The sequence below is a fragment of the Perca flavescens genome, chromosome 19 (assembly GCF_004354835.1).
Source record: "Perca flavescens isolate YP-PL-M2 chromosome 19, PFLA_1.0, whole genome shotgun sequence".
Lineage (NCBI taxonomy): Eukaryota > Metazoa > Chordata > Actinopteri > Perciformes > Percidae > Perca > Perca flavescens.
The window spans coordinates 2,394,319-2,415,862 of NC_041349.1; the positions used below are offsets into that span (position 1 = coordinate 2,394,319).

Sequence of the window (21,544 nt, forward strand, 5' to 3'; positions counted from 1 at the left end):
AATGTCTGACGTGATTCGCTTAGAATCATCACATGACGCACTCTGACATTTCCGTGGTAGTTCAGAATGTCGAAAGAAGTGCGTCGAAAATGGTTGAAAATCACCTCAGATAAGACAAAACAGGTGTCATTAGCAAGAAGAGGCAGGGGATTACAAACTAAGACAGCAGATGATCAAATGCCTTCACATATTACATCAATCTGTAAACTATCGTTCAGAAAACAGGAGTGTTCAGACAGCAGAGGTTATCAGACGCTCTCTCTCTCTCTCTCTCTCTCTCTCTCTCTCTCTCTCTCTCAGCAGTTCACAGATATTCATGGCCTACATGTCATATATTAAATATGTAGGAGTCACATATATACTATTCTACTATAATTACTATGAAATACTAAACAAATCTGTAATTTTGGGATCTTAAGTGGTTGTGAGTCCCTCAGGCTGTGGCAGGCAGATCCATATTTAGCTGTCAGTAGAGCTGCTGCCACCTCTCCTAGGAGAACTACCAGCTTCTTTTCTGGTGTTAACTTTGGGAAGTTTTATTTTTTTGGCTATTTTTCCAAAGTATAAATGTCTTAGTGAAGATGAAGGAGGAAGTGCACCTTTGTCTGACCCAGTTGGTGGTCACTGAGCCTGTATTTAGTCAGGATCCGTCTGTTCTTCGTATCTCTGACGGTGTGAAGATACTCTGTCAAATAACAATTTAGTCTACTTTGATTGCTTTCTCCAATGTTCTAAATATTGGTCTTTTGAATGAATCATAAGAAGCTCATCCCTGTGTATCACCGGATGTCCAGTGACAGTGCAGCATGGAGGCATTCAGAATGCCAACACATGCCTCAACTTGGTCATATGGGCCCAATGTCCAAAAACATTCTTTGTGGGGAAAAGCAGGGTTGAGGCTGCAGCCAGTGTGGCTATTTCTACATTCAATGAGGGTGCCTCTGCCATGCTGGCTGTGATGGAGAAATTGTGGCTTCAGAGCACAGACTGTCAATGTAATGAAGGATGACAATATGGTTAGGATCTCAAAAGCCAATTGTGTCCATTCCGCCAGTGCAAAATGGAGCCTTAAAAGTGTAAGCACAGCCAAAAAAGTGAAAAGACACCAGCAGGAGATGGAGGAGGGCCCTACATATGGTACTGGCATGGATATGTGGACTGTAAACTAACTTGGGGGAACTAGGCTGTGTGATGGTTGCGTTCTCTCAGTTCGAAGTTTGTGATGTAATGGTCTTCAGTTGAAGGCCATGTTGATGTGTTGTTTTGGATGTTATGATCAGTGATGGATGAAGCAATAATGAGTTTTGGATGTTAAACAGTGTGATACATGGATTTTACTTGGACCTAAAGTATATTTTGTCTGTAATTCATGGCTTTCAATAGAAATTAGTGGAATTTTGCCATAAAAATCTTTAAAGGCCGTTTTCTCAAAACTAGTTTTTTCTCACACTCCGCGTGACGATTTTCCACTTCTGTAGCACCTACATACACCAAACTTTCATCAAAAAATGCAAAAATAATTTTGAACCTTTTTTTGTCAATGGTCAGACACCTTTTTTAAAGTCATTATTAAAAAAGTTGTCAATGAATTTCATTATCGATTTGTTTTGTCGTGCAACTATTACGGCACTCAGTTGCAGAGATAAAAAAAATTGAGTCGAGCAGTTCGGAGCAGCGCAAAAGAAAAGAAAAAGGAGCAGAGCGGGGGTAGAGGAAATACGGACAGAGACCGGAGAGACCCTTAACGTTGTTCTGAAACACATGGCGGACGAAGAGAAATCAGTACGACCTAAGTCATCCAAGGTGTGGGAGCATTTCATACTAAATAAATCGAAAAAGTGTTAATTGCAACATAAGCAAAAGTGACACGGCAGGGCATGGGAGCACCACGGTGATGATTCAGCACCTAAAACGTTAACGTGTCCTTGATGAGGAGGAAGGGAGTTCAACAGCAGGGTAAAGTCACTACACAATCCTTCTTCTGTTTTGAAGTGAGGAATGTAACGTCCCACCAGTAGCTCTTCTGGTGCTGGTATGGTGTTTACTTGTTATCCAGCTGACTAGCATGACAAGCTAGCGTGAGCTCATTAATAACAGTAGTAAAGCAGGGGTGGTATAGTTTGCAAGACTAAAGACACGTTTTTATTCACTCGCCTTTTGTGGCCCTGTTATCATGTATATATTCTGTGCTTTGTCCTGTATCAGTTATTTTTGACAAATATATTTGTGTGTGTGTTGTACTTTTGAATTTCATTTTAAAGTTCTTTTATAGCACAAGTCATCTTAAGCTGTGTTTAAATGTGGTGTATAAATGAACTTAAATTGCACTTACTACAATGATGGTAATAATTGAATGAATAAGCTTCAAGTGAACGTGTGTGTGTGTCTTGTCCGTTTCTGCTCTTTGGGTTACTTACCTTTACACACAACTATTAAAGGGATACTTCACCGATTTAGCATTCAGCTTTGTATCAGTAGAAACCCGGTAGTATTTCTGAATACGTGTTTCATGTTGATGTGTTCTGAATGTGCTTCCCTGCCTCATGTCCCCCTAACACGAGAGATCTCTGCATTGGGGGTCTGGAAAAAATCTTCCAATGACGTAAAATTACGATTTTTGCGTCATTCAAACTACCACGCGTGTGTACCACCGGGATACATCGGTACAGATCGGAGAATATGCAGGAAACTTTATTACAAACGGAATACTCTGCACACTCTGAGCTTTGCCTGCACGGAGACCAGCGGTGTCGCTCGCTGCCGCTAGCCGGCTAGGGGACATCCTCATTGGCTAGGTGGAAAGCTAATCAATGGAGATGGCCACCTGTCCCATCAACCCTGCTTGCAAGTGTCCGCTCATGAAACAACAAACTGGACTATATCCAATTTCAACGAAACTCCCAACGCAAGTTGGGCTGAACAACAGTGTACCGGCACCGGGACTATCCAGCTCCAGGCTGCTCTCGCCGGCCCGTGGAGGTAGGCTGTATTAAACGGACTGGTGTAGAAATAAAATCCAACTAGCTACTGCTAACTGCTGGCAGAGCTTGTGACTGTTAAATGCCAACCATTCGACATTCCACGCTAATTCACCGCTGTGTTTATACTCTGTGTTTAGCTACACCAAGGCTAGTATGCGTAGCAGGTGCATTCTGGAATTTGGTGTCTTTCATGCATATAAGCCAAAAACACATTTTCTGGCTTTTCTCGGCCTAGAAGGCACCAATTTCAATTTTCTTTGCACATTTCTACTACATAAGTGACCCAATTTAAAGATATATTCAGCTTTCCAGCGGTGAAATATTCCTTTAAATAAAACAAGTATTTATGTAAGTATGTATTGAGTTGATGTAAATTAATGCTTTTGTTTTTTATGCAATTCATCGAAAAAATAATCAACAGATTAATCGATTATTAAAATAATCGTTGGTTGCAGCCCTACTTCTGAGTTTGCAGGTATGACATTAGCTTCCTTAAAGGTCCAATATGTAATATGTACTGTAATAAATCCAAAAATGACACCAATGCATAAAGATATTAAGGAAACATGTTAAGCTGAAATAGTCTTTTCTGACAACAATGCTAATGTCAGTATTTTTTCTTTTTGAAATTTACATTCCGTGATTGAATTTCTGTTTGTTTTGGCCTGTGTGTTGTTATCAAGTGCCCAGTTTGACAGCCAGGCCAGGTTGCCAGATATACCTGTAAAAACGTAAACCCAGCGTGCTACAGCTGTAACATTAGTACAGCCATGAAAGCAGCAAACAAACAGGATCAATGGAGATAGATTCTATCTGACCTAAAAAAGAACTAGCATGTTTCTAACAGTTGCATGACCAGAGACGTAACAAACCCCTGGTAAATATTGGAGATGTATTTGAAAGATGGAGACAGCTTAGAGCCCAAAAGGACGCAGAGTTGGCTTATTTTCTCCTGAAAAGGTAAGCATTAGCTTCATGCGAATTTATCACAGCTACTAGGGATGGGCGTTTTTATGTTTTCATTTTTCAATTTCAACATTTGTGTACTCACATTGGATTATATAGCTAGAGTACCCGAGCTGGTTACTTGCAAAAACAATTGAGACACAGCCAGTAAAGTGATCTCGACTGGTCCTGGCTAGTCCTGGCTAACGCCGCCATGCTAACTGCTAACGTTACCGGAGGACCAGGCAAGCAGCCCATGGCTGTTTACAAAGTGAAGTTCAGCGACCGGAGGTGAAAATGGTGAGTTATTTTAAGCCACGAGAGGGGGATTGTAAATCGGGAAGAGAGGACCATGAGTTTGCAGTGTGTTTAGCGATTGTTGCCGTAATTCTAAGCCAATGAAGTGTGTTCAGTCGGAAAGATAGTGGTATTTTTGGCAGTTCCTACTGTAATTCTAAGCCGAAAAAGTATGTCTGTCAGTTGGGTACAGATCTCCGTGTGAGCACATGCTTTTATGACTGTCAATATAGCCAGCATCTGACGTTAGCTACTTCGCTGTGCTGTGAAATAATGGCTATGTGAGACAATCGTCTAGCAACGTTGTTGTGGATGCTGCGGTCTCAGCCTGGCAACCTCCGTGAACTTTGAGTCTGGGGAGGAAGGGGCGGGGGAGACGACTATCTCTTGCAGTGCAATTTTGAATTTGCACTGCAGTAACTATTTTAAATACTAGCTGTCAGTATTACATATTGGACCTTTAATAACATGTCTGCAACTGGCACAAATTTCCTGAGTAACATTATATTTTGCTCATTTTTAAGGCAAAGAATAGGCTACAACTGTTAATTTGTGCAAATGATTAATAACCTACAGTGGCTTGAAAAAGTATTCATACCCCTTGAACTTTTCCACATTTTGTCACGTTATAACCACAAATGTAAACGTATTTCATTGGGATTTTATGTGATAGACCAACACTAAGTGGCGCATAATTGTGAAGTGGAAGGAAAATGATACATGGTTTTCAAATTTTTTTATTCATATAAAAAACTGAAAAGTGTGGTGTGCAAAAGTATTCAGCCCCCCTGAGTCAATACTTTGTAGAAGCACCTTTCGCTACAATTACAGCTGCAAGTGTTTCGGGGTATGTCTCTACCAGCTTTGCACATCTAGAGACTGACATTTTTGTCCATTCTTGTTTGCAAGATAGCTCGAGCTCAGTCAGATTGGATGGAAAGCATCTGTGAACACCACGTTTGAAGTCTTGCCAGATATTCTCAATTGGATTTAGGTCTGGACTTTGACTGGGCCATTCTAACACACGAATATGCTTTGATCTAAGCCATTCCAGTCTCAAGTCTTTTGCAGACTGTAACAGATTTTCTTCTAAGATTGCCCTGTATTTGTCTCCATTGATCTTCCAATCAACTCTGACCAGTTTCCCTGTCCCTGCTGAAGAAAAGCACCTCCACAGCATGATGCTGCCACCACCATGTTTCACGGTGGGGATGGTGTGTTTTGGGTGATGTGCAGTGTTAGTTTTCCGCCATACAAAGCGTTTAGCATTTAGGCCAAAAACTTCAATTTTGGTGTCATCTGACCAGAGCACCTTCCTCCACATGTTTGCGGTGTCCCTCACATGGCTTGTGACAAACTGCAAACAGGACTTTTTATGGCTTTCTTTCAACAATGGCTTTCTTCTTGCCACTCTTCCATAAAGGCCCGATTTGTGGAGTGCACAACTAATAGTTGTCCTGTAGACAGATTCTCCCACCTGAGCTGTGGATCTCTGCAGCTCCTCCAGAGTTACCATGTGCCTCTTGGCTGCTTCTCTGATCAATGCTCTCCTTGCCCGGCTTGTCAGTTTACGTGCACGGCCATGTCTTGGTAGGTTTGCAGTTTTTCCATACTCTTTCCATTTTCGAATAATGGCTTGAACAGCGCTCCGTGAGATGCTCAAAGCTTGGGATATTTTTTTTATAACCTAACCCTCCTTTAAACTTCTCCACAAATTTATCCCTTACCTGTCTGGTATGGTCCTTGGGCTTCATGATGCTGTTTGTTCACTCTAACAAACCTCTGAGGCCTTCACAGAACAGCTGTATTTATACTGAGATTAGATTACACACCGCTGGACTCTATCTACTCTATTTGCTAATTAGGTGACTTCTGAAGGCAATTGGTTGCACTGGATTTTATTTAGGGCTATCAGAGTAAAGGGGCCTGAATACTTTTGCACTCCACACTTTTCAGATTTTTATTTGAAAAAAAATTTGAAATACATGTAACATTTTCCTTCCACTTCACAATTATGCGCCACTTAGTGTTGGTCTATCACATAAAATCCCAATGAAATACATTTTTGGTTGTAACTTGACAAAATGTGGAAAGGTTCAAGGGTATGAGTACTTTTTCAAGCCACTGTAACTCCTTGAATGGTATGATTATGATGGTTTCAGAGCAGTGGTCAGTAAATGTATATTTTTAGGCTGCTTATGCATTCAGGTCCGCGATCGTCGATGCCACGCCTTCTCTTGCTGTTTCATTACAACGTTAGTTGTTTCATTACAACTTGTAGAATATTTCAGAACTTATAAAAGTTATTTGCTTCCATAATATGTCTGCAACCGGCACACATTGTTCTTCATTTTGTCATAATTTCTATATATGAAGAGTTAAAATTGTGAGGAAGAGCAAGTCCAGGGTTTAAAGAAGTTTGTTCACTAAGTCTCTGTTTATTTGTTGCTATAGAAACGGAGAAGAGGAAAGGGACTCAAACGTCACCACTGTCAGCACTGTGACAAATTCTTCACTTCTGGATATTTAAGGATTCATCAGAGAGTTCTTACTGGACAGAAGCCATACAGGTGTGATCAATGTGGGGCAGCTTTCACACGACCGAGTACCCTAAAAAGCCATCAACGCATTCACACTGGAGTGAAGCCATACAGGTGTGATCAATGTGGGGCAGCTTTCATACAGCGGAGTAACCTAAAAAGCCATCAACTCATTCACACTGGAGAGAAGCTGCACAGGTGTGATCAATGTGGGGCAGCTTTCACACGACCGAGTGTCCTAAAAAAACATCAACGCACTCACACTGGAGAGAAGTCGTACAGCTGTGATCAATGTGGGGCAGCTTTCGCACGACAGAGTACCCTAAAAAACCATCAACGTATTCACACTGGAGAGAAGCCGTACAGGTGTGGTCAATGTGGAGCAGCTTTCACACAACAGGGTGCCCTAAAAAACCATCAACGCACTCACACTGGAGAGAAGCCCTACAGCTGTGATCAATGTGGGGCAGCTTTCACACAAAAGAGTGCCCTAAAAAATCATCAACTCATTCACATTGGTGACAAGCTGCACAGCTGTGATCAATGTGGGGAAGCTTTCACACGACAGAGTACCCTAAAAAAACATCAACGTACTCACACTGGAGAGAAGCCGTACCTCTGTGATCAATGTGGAGCAGCTTTCGCACGACCGTGTACCCTTAAAAAACATCAACGTACTCACACTGGAGAGAAGCCGTACAGCTGTGATCAATGTGGAGCAGCTTTCACACAACAGGGCGCCTTAAAAAACCATCAACGCACTCACACTGGAGAGAAGCCCTACAGCTGTGATCAATGTGGGGCAGCTTTCACACAAAAGAGTGCCCTAAAAAACCATCAACGCACTCACACTGGAGATAAACCTTACAGCTGTGATCAATGTGGGAAACATTTTTCTCTTAGTAAAAGCCTTAAAAGACACCACCAGCTCATTCACACTGCCTCGTTGTGAACATGTTCTTGTTATACGAATATATGAACATGTTATATTCTGATCTTCTCTCCACATTGAAGGCTGGCCAGCAGTAACTTTATCTTTTGAACAACATGGATGTTATCCTAGCTACGACTCCATATTACGCTCCCTCCCTTTGAAGGGATTAATTCTCAAAATTAGCGTTTATTCCTGTAATAAAATATTTTGATTTCAGGGTTCAACTACTAGAGCTATTTACCTAATGTTGCAACGAAGGAGTATTTGTTCTTAATTTAAAAAATCCCATCATTGTTTACTAAGGTGATGTCAAATTGCTGAAATATTTAGTTAATTTTCCTTCATAACAGAGAAGCTTTAATCACAACATTGAACATTGAACAGTTAATGTGTTTTAAACTGCGTCTGTGCCGCCGCCATCTTGGGACAATCCACTGATCTTAAAGAAGATAAGTATTTTTCTACTGCTTTTGGATCTTCATGTAAAAGAAATGCTGAATTGAGCAGCATGGAATAATATTTCACAGATGAAAAAGATGTTGTACAATATTGAACTATTATGAAAGCGTTTAATATCAGAAAAGATAACAATAATCCTTTTAAGCTAATAATAAGTATAGTGACTGTTCGGATACTGAAATAAGTTAATGCTATCTTGTGTCAGATTAAGTATTTATTTCAGTAAATAGTAATACCTCGGTGAGATGCTGAAAATGAAGTTTGTTTAGAGTGTCAATGAACTGTGTATATATATATATATATATATATATATATATATATATATATATATATATATATATATATATATATATATATATATATATATATAGTATCCCACAGTCTTCTTCAGTGGATTAGACACATGAGAACAGCTGGTTGTATTCGGGGGGAAGTTTACAAGTGTTTGGCTAATTCTGTTATTTTTAACTCCTGTATAATCATTCATCTTATTAATTTGCTCTGTCTTCTTAAATAAACTGAATAGAATTGAACTTTCATGTTAAGTTTCTTACTTTTTTACGGGCGTATTCTTCTTTATGACACTCTTATGACTCCATATAATCTTTCAGTTTATCACAAACATTCAACATCAACACACATCTGGAGATATGTTTTTTATTGGACAGGAAGGGAAAAACTCTTTTGAAAAGTAAATAGAAAGGCAATTCCTACAAAATGTGCTAAATTGCTAAAGTTTAACTCTTGTGTTGTCTTCCCGTCAACCTTGAAAAAAAACAATTCTTTTGACGGTTTTAATGCCTTTTTCAGTTTTTCCTTTTTTTCCAACATTTTAAATTGTAAAACTTTTCTTCTACACATTTTCAGAGCTTATTTCTACGTCCCATATTTTCTGATATAAAACAAAATGAATGAATAAATAAAGGTTAAATAAAATTAAAAAAAATGAAGAATTGACCCAAAGTCAACACAGGGGTTAACTAGATTGCTGGCATAAAGTTATGATGTACAATCAATCAGTTGAAATAGAAAAGAAATTTAAATATCTGGGAGGTGGTTGGATGAAAGACTTACATGGAAACGTCATATACAGCATGTTGATAAGTAGTAGTTGATGTAGCATAAGATCTACCATAGACTATGGATGTGTAGTTTATAGTCCAGCATGCAAAACCTCTTTAAGAAAACTTCAATTTCTTACTATTTTATTTCAAACTTTCAATTCAAAGCTATAAGAATTGCTTTAGGAGTTATAAAAACAACCCCTACGTGTGCTTTGAGTAAAATCAGAAGAATCTCCACTCAGTCTAAGGCATGTTAAATTGTCTCTAACATACTGGGGTTAGGTTGTTGAAGTATTAATTATCCAGCAATTTCAGTTCTTAATGATTGCTGGGAATATCAAACAAAATCAACAGGGTTTGGTTGGAACATCAACAGTATAGCAGAACAATATGGCATTAAAGAACTGAAACTTAGTCCTTCACTGGTTCTAACGCTGCCTTCCCACTGGCATTTGAAATCGGCTCCTTAATACGCAATACGCCCCCAGCGGATGTCGTACTACACCGTTGAAAAGCATCGGAAGTGAGCATAACAAAAATGGCGGAGAGACTGGAACGACTGATAAGTGTCTGAATGTACGATTCTCTATGACCTCTCTTATACAGATATAAATAGAAAGGCTGCTGCATGGAGAACAGTTGCCCAGGACGTTGACATGTCAGGCCGGTTAAATGTGATATAGCAGTATAATGTCAATAGTGTGATGGCTGTTGCTAGCTAACTAATTAGCATTAGCAGGTTTGTTTATCAGTACCATAGCAACGCTAACTTCTGCTGGAATTGTCAGATAGGAACTGTCCGTAGCCTGTCGCAAGAGTTACATTTTTTTGAACGCATCCAGATGACCAACTGACATGATTTGTTTCGCACCGCACTCATTCCAACCCGGTTCGGACCCATTTGCATGCGGTCTGCGAATCTCCAGAGGAAAGGAATGACTTCCGGTCGTTTTGAAGCCGTATTGGAGCTGATTTCAACTGCCAGTGGGAAAGGCGGCATACGTGCTGTTCCCCCATGGATTCTTCCATCACCAGAGTTTAACAGTGAACTATTGGAAGGAAAGACAGTATCCAAATGAACAAAGCTTTGCAGCATATTACCAGGGATGTATAAAAATGTCATTATATGGAAATGTTAAAAATATATACAGATGGATCAAAAGATCCACAAAATGGGCATTTTGGAATTGGGATATATATTCCAGAATGTAACAAAAGAGATGGATATTTGTTAAATAATGTTACTGTATACTTGAAGATTGAGAGCTCTAATATGTACAGATTCCATGGCAGCTATTCATAGCCTAGATACAGGTCACTCATCAAGGGAAGATTTCATATTGAATTTCTTTGTTAAAGCAGCTGTTATTTCTGATGTTTGATGTTGATGAGAGTTAGGAGTTTAAGGGGTCGCTACGCAACCGTTGTGCTAATTATATCTATGTTCATACATGCTAGTTTATCGCCTTTCGGCTCACCCGACTCAGTACGTCTTGTTTAAACATGTTCTTTTACTACTTGTTAGGATTGTTCAGTACTTTGCGGTTGAGTAAAATAAGAAGTAAGTTGTGTTAAATATAGTTATCTGTACCGCTATCGAGGCTTTGCTAGCTTGAACGGAACATAGCATCCGATCTGGGGTTTTCACAATAAAAGCATCCGGCCGTTTAGTTAGTTGGAGGCTTTAAAGCGTATCATAGATAACAGGAAGTTTTGTCTACGTTAGCGGTAACTTAACAGATGGGAGAAAATCTTTGAGAATCCCATTTAATAAGCGTTTAAATCCCTTTTCTCTGCTTACATTATTTAAATGATATATAGCCATATTCTGACTATTGTTTATATCACGTTTGGTCATGTATATTACTGCTTAAAGAGGAATGAGTGTGTACATATGTTTCCTTCATTTGCATTTTGTTTCTCTCTTGATAGAAACCACACTCAAACTCTCTCACACACACAAGAAAGAGGAAGAAATAAACTGAATAAGAACCATCTTTCAGCTGTTCATTTCATACTCTGGAATATTTGGCCTTAAGTAGTGGCCGACATACCTGAGTGAACCTGGTGATAAACCTAGAAATAGCACCTAGACTGAGTGTCTACCCGTTATCTTCACTACACATTTTGCAGCCTAAACAGAGCAGCTTATATTGGTTATTTTAGAGAGAGCAACAAGTTAGCAGACAGGTTGCTATGCCGTTATTCAAATAATATTAAAAGATTTTGTTATTAATATGCACTACACTACTCAGGCTTATTCATTGTCAATGCCACTATAAGCATGTGGTTGTTGGTAGGGTCAATTACTCCCCAAAAGAACCAACCAGGCCTGCCTTGTTGCATGTCATTTTAGCTCAGAGTTTGTTGTTGTTTCCTGTTTGGCAAGGCAAGGAAGATCTGGTAATTTTCTGGTAAATGAACTGTCGTTGATTGAGGCTACTGTGCATGTAGCTTGTAGCTCCAGTTAATGACTTTTGTGGCTTCCATTTTAGTTGTTTTTTCAGTTTTCAGTTCAGTATTTCAGTTCAGTTTGCAGGAGCTACTTCAGACTCTGAAGTCCTATGGATTGGTTACCTCATCAGCCCTTGCATTTTCTCCATTCAAACAGAACATTTTAATATAGTAAAACGTGGTAAACTATAATTCACTCCCACCTCCCATTAGTTCTTCTAACCCTTGTATCAGTATCTCTGCATGTTTCCACCTTTGGTCTACCAAAGGAGCCCTCAGCAGACGTCAAGCTGGCGACCATAGCAGGAAAGAAGGCCGAGGAGGAGGAGCAGCCTGCAGCAGCAGTGAAGGAGGAAGACGAGGAGTATGTGGTGGAGAAGGTTTTGGACCGCAGAGTGGTGAAGGGAAGAGTAGAGTTTCTGCTGAAATTTAAGGGGTTCTCAGAGTAAGTATGAGTATATATGTGTGTGTGTGTATATGTCTGTCTGACTGACTATATGTACAGTACAGGCCAAAAGTTTGGACACACCTTCTCATTCAAATGCGTTTCCTTTTATTTTCATGACTATTTACATTGTAGATTCTCACTGAAGGCATCAAAACTATGAATGAACACATATGGAATTATGTACTTAACAAAAAAGTGTGAAATAACTGAAAACATGTCTTATATTTTAGATTCTTCAAAGTAGCCACCCTTTGCTTTTTTATTAATAAGGGAAATAATTCCACTAATTAAACCTGACAAAGCACACCTGTGAAGTGAAAACCATTTCAGGTGACTACCTCATGAAGCTCATTGAGAGAACACCAAGGGTTTGCCGAGTTATCAAAAAAAGCAAAGGGTGGCTACTTTGAAGAATCTAAAATATAAGACATGTTTTCAGTTATTTCACACTTTTTTGTTAAGTACATAATTCCATATGTGTTCATTCATAGTTTTGATGCCTTCAGTGAGAATCTACAATGTAAACAGTCATGAAAATGAAGAAACACATTGAATGAGAAGGTGTCTCCAAACCTTTGGCCTGTACTGTATATATATATAATATATATTTAGTGCTGTCGCAACAAATACCGAAATCCATCCATCCATCTTCGTCCGCTTATCCGGGGAAGTGTCGTGGGGGTAGCAGCTCCAGCTGGGGACCCCAAACTTCCCTTTCCTGAGCCACATCAACCAGCTCCAACTGGGGGATCTTGAGGCGTTCCCAGGCCAGGTTAGAGATATAATCCCTCCACCTAGTCCTGGGTCTTCCCCGAGGCCTCCTCCTAGCCGGACATGCCTGGAACACCTCCCTAGGGAGGCGCCCAGGGGGCATCCTTACCAGATGCCCAAACCACTTCAACTGGCTCCTTTCGACGCAAAGGAGCAGCGGCTCTACTCCGAGCTCCTCACGGATGATTGAGCTTCTCACCCTATCTCTAAGGGAGACGCCAGCCACCCTCCTGAGGAAACCCATTTTGGCCGCTTGTACCCTGCAGCAGACCATGAATGCCAAAATTTGAATATAATTTGAATCGTAAAAAAAATCAATACTATTCGAATGTGACTTTTTTTGTAAATATGTTGGCTAACGTTAGGTAATCGCCCTCTTCTCGCCTTGGCCTACCCACTTGTGTCACTCATGTCACTTCTTATGGCCAATAAATTAGCGGGAGTGAGAAACACAAGCCATTGTGATGTCTAAGCTAATTTTATGTACCGTACGTTAGTAAAACATTACAGAGCTTTGGTTATGTACTGAGTAATGTTAGTACAACATTATGTAGCTAAGGTTATGAACTGAGTAACGTTAGTACACAGGGGAGTGACAGGCTGCGGCTGGAAATCGCAAGGACGGGAAATAGTTTTAACGTGACTTTAAAATTGACATCCACCGAGCCACAGTGCTTATGTTAACAATAGTTAGCTCATTCTTGTTTTCAAACTGTGTTGCGAGGTATAGTAATGTTAGCTTAGCTGGGAGCTTCATGGAGAAAGCTAAAGTTTGTTAGCTGCCCTACAGCTGTCAGTTAGTGTCTACTTCATATATAAGCTTCTAATTCTCAGTATTCTGTATTCTCTGTACTACTGTATTCTCAGTAACGAGACAATCTGCAAGAAGGAGGTTGCTTATAAATCACTAAAATAGTAGCTTATGGTGGAAAATGAATCTAAACAAAGTTGTGCAGGTCCCTTCAAGGCCAGGCTGATTTTAGAAGCCCCTCTAGTGGACAGAACGTGTAACAACAAGCACATGCTTGTAATGGCTTTGACAATGCACGCCTAAGTAGTACATATTATTTTACAGTCTGCAATTGAGCATTAAATTTGATCATTATTCAAATATTAACTGAGTGAGAATTTAATGCCTAAAAACAAAAGCCTGAGGAGATTTTCTTCTGTCTGCACTTACCTTTCCAGTGAAGATAACACATGGGAGCCTCAAGACAACCTGGACTGCCCCGACCTTATCACCGAGTACATGCAGAAACACAAGGAGAAGGAGGAGAAGAAGGAGGGAAAGAGGAAAGTTGTCAGTAAGGCCTCGGGAGACTCTGATGAGCGAGGGAGCGAGAGGAAGAAGGAGCAGGTGAGCGAAGGAAAGAGGTTACTCCAGACTGAAGAGTCCCAGAAATCTAATCTCAATATTAATAAATGCACACAGAGGGTTTCACAAATGTCTTTTAGGATTTATATATAAATGACTCTCCACATTGCAATAGTTGTTAGAATAATTTCATTATGAAGAATAGACAGAGACCACTGAAGATATTATAAAGTTAGTTTTACTTGCAAGTAGAATCAGTTTACAGTACTCACAACACAAGTACAGAAAGTGACTAACGGGCAGCCCCCTACATCGACATATTTATGAGTGAAACATAATCACAATACAAAGTTGATGTCGTCAGTTGTTATCTGGTCAGTTTAGATGTTGTCTCCTCGATGACATCTCCCTTATCTGGCTGGAGAGACACATGTTCTGTCCTCAGGCTCCAGACAAGATAGCCAGTGGCTCCATGTTATCTTGTGGGAGAGCAACCAGTATAATATGCAAAATGTTTCAATATTAATGAAGATAGTAGAATGCAAATCATATTTCTAACAAATATGCACATGTATATACATTCATGCAAAATATTAAGGGTGCAATGGATCCCCAAACTCACGGTTCGGTTAGGATCACAGTTTTGAGTCACAGATTGGATACATTTTTCGGATCAGCACAAAAAGGGAGGAATTTAAATGATTTAGAACGGATGAGAAAAGGGTATTTTACAATAATTTTGAATGGACCGCAAGGATTACCCGTTTCAAGTTAACACGAGCCAGCCCGATAAAGGATTTTTAAGGCCGATTTCGATACAAATATTATGATATTCCGATATATTGGCCAATATACATAAAAAAAAAAATCCGGAAACGTGTAACAAAACAAACAGATTTCCCTAACATTAGTCATTTGTGGTTATTCATGAGTCCTGACTAAAATAATGATAATGCAGTTTAAAAAAAAACTTGTTTGTTTTATTGTCTCAACAGAACATCAAAATATATTAAAGTTCTGATAAATAAAATGTATAAAAATACAAACTTAAGATATGAAACTTAAAGTCCTTTGAACAAAAACAAATCGAAGAGTGTTACTAACAGGGACGTTGTAGAGCGCCCTGTGGTGGACAAACTATGCAACGTCAAGTCTCATAACATGGTTGAAGGGTGTTTCGTCCGTTTTAATTTTATTTTTTAAATATTAATTTATCGGTCATTATAAATGCCGATGCCGATAGTTTGGAAAATGCCTAATAATGTGATAATATCGGCCCGCCGATGTATCGGTCAGGCTCTAATATATTGTGCAGCCCTAGTTACAACTGTTAATGTGTGTAAATGATTAGTAGCCTAACTCCTTGAATGGTATGATTATGATGGTTTCAGTTCAGAGCAGTGGTCAGTAAATGTATGTGTTTAGGTTACTTGTATCATTCAGGTAGTCCGGCATCGTCTGCCACGCTTTCTCTCGCTGTTTCATTACAGCGGCCCTGTTTCTTCTTTACAAATAATGTGTTTCACTTCATCAAACTTCCATAAGAAGCTGCTGCTCACTCTGTGTAAAGTATGCACAACGCATATTCTCCATTTTAGCATCAGGAAATCTATTATCGACCTCACGGTCTGTTGAGGAAAGCTGTGAACGCGCATCTATCCAAATTACTTCAGCCTGACAAAAAGGCAAATTAATTGCCTTTTTGTGGGGCTTAACATATTCAAAAACTCACCAAAATTGGCGGTCGCATCAATTCTGGTGAAACTTTACGTATTTTAAGGGTTTCGGGAATAGGCGCACAAAAATTGCTTGCTAGCACCCCCTACAAACTTTAAAAAATGTAGCCCCTGCAGTACGTTTACCCATGAACCCCCTACAGCCGACTTCCACCGGGTAACTGGGATCTTCTCACTGTTCACTATGAAAGAGATGTGATAATTTCTGGCTCATTTGCATATAGAGAGACTCAGGGACTTAGACGGTTTTATCCTCATCATGGCCCAACTAAGGAGTTCTTTAAAACCTCTTCATTAGCTGGTTGGTCCAGGCTGCTGTTTGAAGAAGGGTGTTTACATCATCCGTGTAACTCTGCAGGGCTGGCAGTCATTGGCCTGAATGTCCTCTCACCTCTCGGACCATCTGTCTCCCACCGATAAGGATTTCAAAGACTGCTGTGAAGAGGTTGTGAGAGACTGAGCAACCCATTGCAATGCCTTTCTCAAAGTGGTGCCAGCCTGTTGTTGTATCCTGTGTTGTGTAGCAAAAAGGTGGAAATGAGATTCCGAATGCTGTTGGAAGAGAAGAGCAGGAGGCTGGAAGCAGCAGGGCAAAGGTGATTAGCTGATGGGGAATGGAACCATAGGCATTCTCCAGGTCCAATCAAACTACATAGAGGTCCAATTTTTCCCGCTTGGCTGTCTGAATCGGCTCCCAGATCATGGCTGATTGTTCCACACGACCTGGGAACCCTGGGACGCCTGCCTTCTGGCAACTGATAACAGTTGTTCAGGAGGTAGTTGGTTAAAAGCTTGGCCCTTTCACGTTTAGAAGTACATTGCCTCTAAACTGGTTGATGTTGCAGGAATTCTGTTCTTTTGGGATGAAGGTTGTCACTGCTCGGCTCCATTCTGAGGGGATGTTCTGGGTCTTCCATGCTACTTTTATCAGCCTCCAGATTAGCTTCAGCACCATGGGGCAGTCCTTATAAACCTTGTAGGGCATGCCATTGGGACCTGGTGCAGAGGCAAACCTTGCCCTGTCTACCACTATCAGTCCTATCAGTCCCAAGCGTGATGTTCTTTTCTTGGTCGGTTAGCTGGTTCTTGATGTGTTCCTCAATCTCCTCCTCGATGGCTTCCAGCCTCCTGCTCTTCTCTTCCAATAGGCATCGGGCATATCTCAAAGGATCCCAAATGAAACTCATTCGCTCCTCTTTCTTGCTTCTTCACTTTCGGATCCACTCTGCCCTTCTCAGTGTTGCAAGCCAGCTTCTGATCTGGTCACAGAGCACTTTCAGACCCTCCTTTTCGTTCTCATCTGCTTTTTGCCAGGACCTCCTAAACAGCCTCCTCTCGTTCACAAGCTTGTGAATCTCTTGCTCATGCCTTCCCATCTCCCTAAGGATGTTCTTCCGCTAGATTACCTCCCCAAACCTCTATTTGCCCTCCCCATAAACAATGCTGCCAAAGAGGTTTAGCTTGGTTATTGTGCTGCCTCGTGGCGAATTCTCAAGGATGGTGTGCAGATCTTGGTCAAAGCTTTCACAGGCGGCTTTTTCAATGGATTTTGGCCATTTTACTTTGGCTTGCCTGGTTGGTCTCTCCCTCGCTTGTGTTATGGGGTTGCTGCAGGGTGTCTCTGCATGACGCTCACGCTCTGGGCTGTGCACCTGTTGTGAACTATGGGCCTGCTGGTTGTACTGCTGCTCCACCTTCCTGTGTTCATCCGCAATGGTGAACGATAAATTATTGTATGAAGAGTCAAAATTGTGAGCAAGAGCAAGTCCAGGGTTTAAAAAAAGTTGTTCACTAACTCTCTCTCTCTGTTTGTCTTTTGGTATAGAAAAGAAGAGGAGGAGAGGGACCGAAATGTCACCACTCTCAGCAATGTGACAAATCCTTCACAACATCAAACTATTTAAAGATTCATCAGAGAGTTCACACTGGAGAGCAGCGTTACAGCTGTGATCAGTGCAGGACAGCTTTCACACGACAGAGTAACCTAAAAATACATCAACGCATTCACACTGGAGAGAAGCCGTACTGGTGTGATCAATGTGGGGCAGCTTTCACACAACAGAGTCACCTAAAAAACCATCAACGCATTCACACTGGAGAGAAGCCGTACAGCTGTGATCAATGTGGGGCAGCTTTCGCACAACATAGCCACCTAAAAATACATCAACGCACTCACACTGGAGAAAAACCGTACTGGTGTGATCAATGTGGGAAAACCTTTTCTGAGAGTTGTAACTTTAAAAAACACCAGCGCATTCACACTGGAGAGAAGCCGTACTGGTGTGATCAGTGTGGGGCAGCTTTCACACAACAGAGTCACCTAAAAAACCATCAACACATTCACACTGGAGAGAAGCCGTACGGCTGTGATCAATGTGAGGCAGCTTTCGCACGCCGGAGTTACCTAAAAAAACATCAACGCATTCACACTGGATAGAAGCCGTACTGGTGTGAACAATGTGGGAAATGATGTCTTTTGCCCTGTTGGAATCAGTTTGAAATTGTTGCCTAAATGCTGTGGGGATAGTTCTTCATGCTTTTATCTAGTTCCAGTTATTGACACACTGAGGTGATGTCGGCGTAAATGAGTTGACATGTTTGTAGTATTCCCACTGGTGTAGCCTATTCTCATGTAGCAGATGTGACATACCGTTGTTTATATCCACCACTCTCTTGCCATCACCCTCATAACTTACAGGGAAACCAAAGTGGCTCCAAACGCCAGACTTGTTGGTTATTAGAGGATCTTCTAAATCTGGTCTGGTAATAGTCACATTAACGTTACTAGCCATATTGCAACGAGCTAATTCAGCATAGCCTGCCTGACTGGAGTAGAGTGTTTTTCTTTGGGGGTGGGAGGGGCAGACAGCATGTTGCCTGTTACGTCGTTTGGGTTGCCTTGTTGAGTTCAGCAGCACTGAGAACATTGTATTTCACACATTTTAAGCGCTTTCTTTTCTAAAGCAAATAGGATTAGTCCAACAAATTGTTCAGTTTTACTGCGTACCTAATCGAAAGCCTTATACCGAACGGTTCAATACCAATATGTGTTTCGTTACATCCCTACATATTTGTGTTAAACGAATAAGTAAAGGAAACTAGAGATCTGAAAAAATTGCGTTGTTAATCTTGAATGCTAAAAGACTGATGCTACAATGCATTGCTGGCTTGAATGTCAATGATAGATAGATAGATAGATAGATAGATAGATACCTTAAATTGTCACATGTCAGACCTGGTGAAAATTGAAATGTTCTGCAGTGGTCTCCCTTAACGTCCCCTAATACACGCCATGGTTCAGATAAAGGTTTTTTGACGAGAAGGTTCACAAATGAAAACAATGCGGAAAGCGTAGCCATGGTGTGCTTTGTCAATTACATTTTATTTTGCCAAATGTTAACAGTTCAGCAGATAAAATACCCATAATACTATACTATACTCCATACAGAAAATTGCATGTTATTATTAATCTCAACACTGTTTCCTTCTACGTCCTGTTAAATCACATAAGACTAGAGCTATCTACAGTAAATTCTTGTTCATTTTTTTAAAGTGTTTTTTCCATATTTTTGGGGTTCCTAAACATAGCCTACTGTTCTGTACTATACATGTCCTGTTGCACTCATTATTGAATGTTTGGTACCGAAAAGCTGCAACTACACTGCATTGCTGGCTTGAATGTGAAAGAAGGATAGATAGATAGTAGAAGATTCTTTAGCATTCATGAAATTTGGTAGGAACTACTTCGCATTTTGGCTCGACCATCGCATGGTGGTTCTATAGCAACCCATTATTAATTTTAGCCTTTGATTGTATTTTTGACACCTTATATATATATATATATATATATATATATATATATATATATATACAGTCAAAAACGTACCAAAGTTGGCGCACAAATCAAAAGCTGCAGGCCTTGTGAGACTAAATGACAATTATGACCATACATGTTTAGGGGCTCCCTTAATGCACGGAATGCCTCGATTTGGACATAGTTGCTCTGAAATTCAATAATTCCTTATAATTTCAGACATATTTACAATTTGCTTTCATTAGCTCCGGCAACAGAAGTCAGCCATTTAAAATGTTATACTACTTACTTCTTACTTAGGCCTTTAGATTCCCATAGGAACATAGGCCATTGACGAAGCTTTTCCATCCTCTCCGGTCTTGGGCCCTCCGCTCCAGATGTTGCCACGTCAGCCCTTCTTCAGCTCCTGTTCTGTGGTTCTGCTCCAGGTGGTTCTCGGTCTGCCTCTCTTCCTCCTGCCCTGTGGCTTCCATGTCAGCGCTTGTTTAGTGATTTCTTTCTTTCTCCTGAGTGTGTGCCCTATCCACTTCCATTTCCTCCTCTGGATTTGCATTTCTATTGGGTCTTGTTTGGTGAGTTCCCACAGGTTGGTGTTAGAGATGGTGTTGGGCCAGTATATTCCTAGGAGGCGTCTGAGGCACCGGTTGGTGAAGGTCTGCAGCTTATTGAGTATGTTGGTGGTAATTCTCCAGTTTTCTGAGCCATAAAGTAGAGTGGTCTTTATGTTTGAGTTGAAGATTTGCAGTTTGGTCTTGAGTGACAAGTTTTCTAAATATTGTTTAGCATGTTGAATGTTGTCCTTGCTTTTCCGATCCTGGCTAGGACATCGTCCTCCGTGCCACCTTCCCCTAAAATGATGCTACCAAGGTATGTGAAGCTGTTTACATCCTCTAGTGCATTTTGATCCATGGTTATGGGTGTGTTGTTCTTGCTGTTGATACGCAATACTTTAGTTTTTGATGAGTTTATTTTGAGACCGAGCAGAGCAACTGTTTCCTCCAGTTTTCCACATCTGTTGGTGTGTGTGAGCCAGTAGTGCCAGATCATCAGCAAACTCGAGATCTTCTAGCTGCTTGGTCAAGCTCCACTACATGCCGGTTCATCTATTGTTGGTTTTTTCTTTTGTCACCCAGTCTATGGCAATTTGCTCTCCGCAGGATCTGTTGTTCCTGAAGCTAGCCTGGTTTTCTCTCAGTTTCTCATCGATCCCCTTCTGGAGCAGGATATATTATTTAAATGTTAAGCTCTCTAGTTATTGTTGTTTTGATAGTTAAACATATTTTGTCCTTTGTGGACTTTTCATTTAATGATCTATATTTTACAATTTATATTCACGGTTTGTATTTTTTGTGACTGGTTTTAAATCTGTTGAGGTCTGTTCAGACTGAAAGTAAAGACACTGATGATGTAATACAAAGTCAGAAAATAGAAAGCAAACAGCTGATTTATTAATCTGACTTGTAGAATAACGTCAATGATTCAATTGTTTTAATTGTTTTGGAATGTGGAACAATTTAATGCCATTAAATAAAACAAGGTCACACACAGATTATAAGTGACTTGATTTGATGGATTTATTCTTCCTGTTGTGTCTGTGTTTAAACTGCTAATTAAAAGGTAAAGTTTCCATCCACTAAAAGTTGTGTTGTTGCCACTGACAGACTCAGATTATTATTCTAAGTGTCTGACAACATGCGTCATCTGAGAGGGGTAGTACCATTGATTTTTTTCCCAGTTGATAGTCATGTGAGACATGGGATAATCTGTTGATGACATTGTGACAACC

General features: G+C 40.4%; 1 pseudogene; it reads left to right on the top strand.

Annotated features, from left to right (window-relative positions):
* Positions 1–21,544, top strand: part of LOC114546107 (zinc finger protein 729-like) — a 44,578-nt pseudogene that overhangs the window by 4,170 nt on the left and 18,864 nt on the right.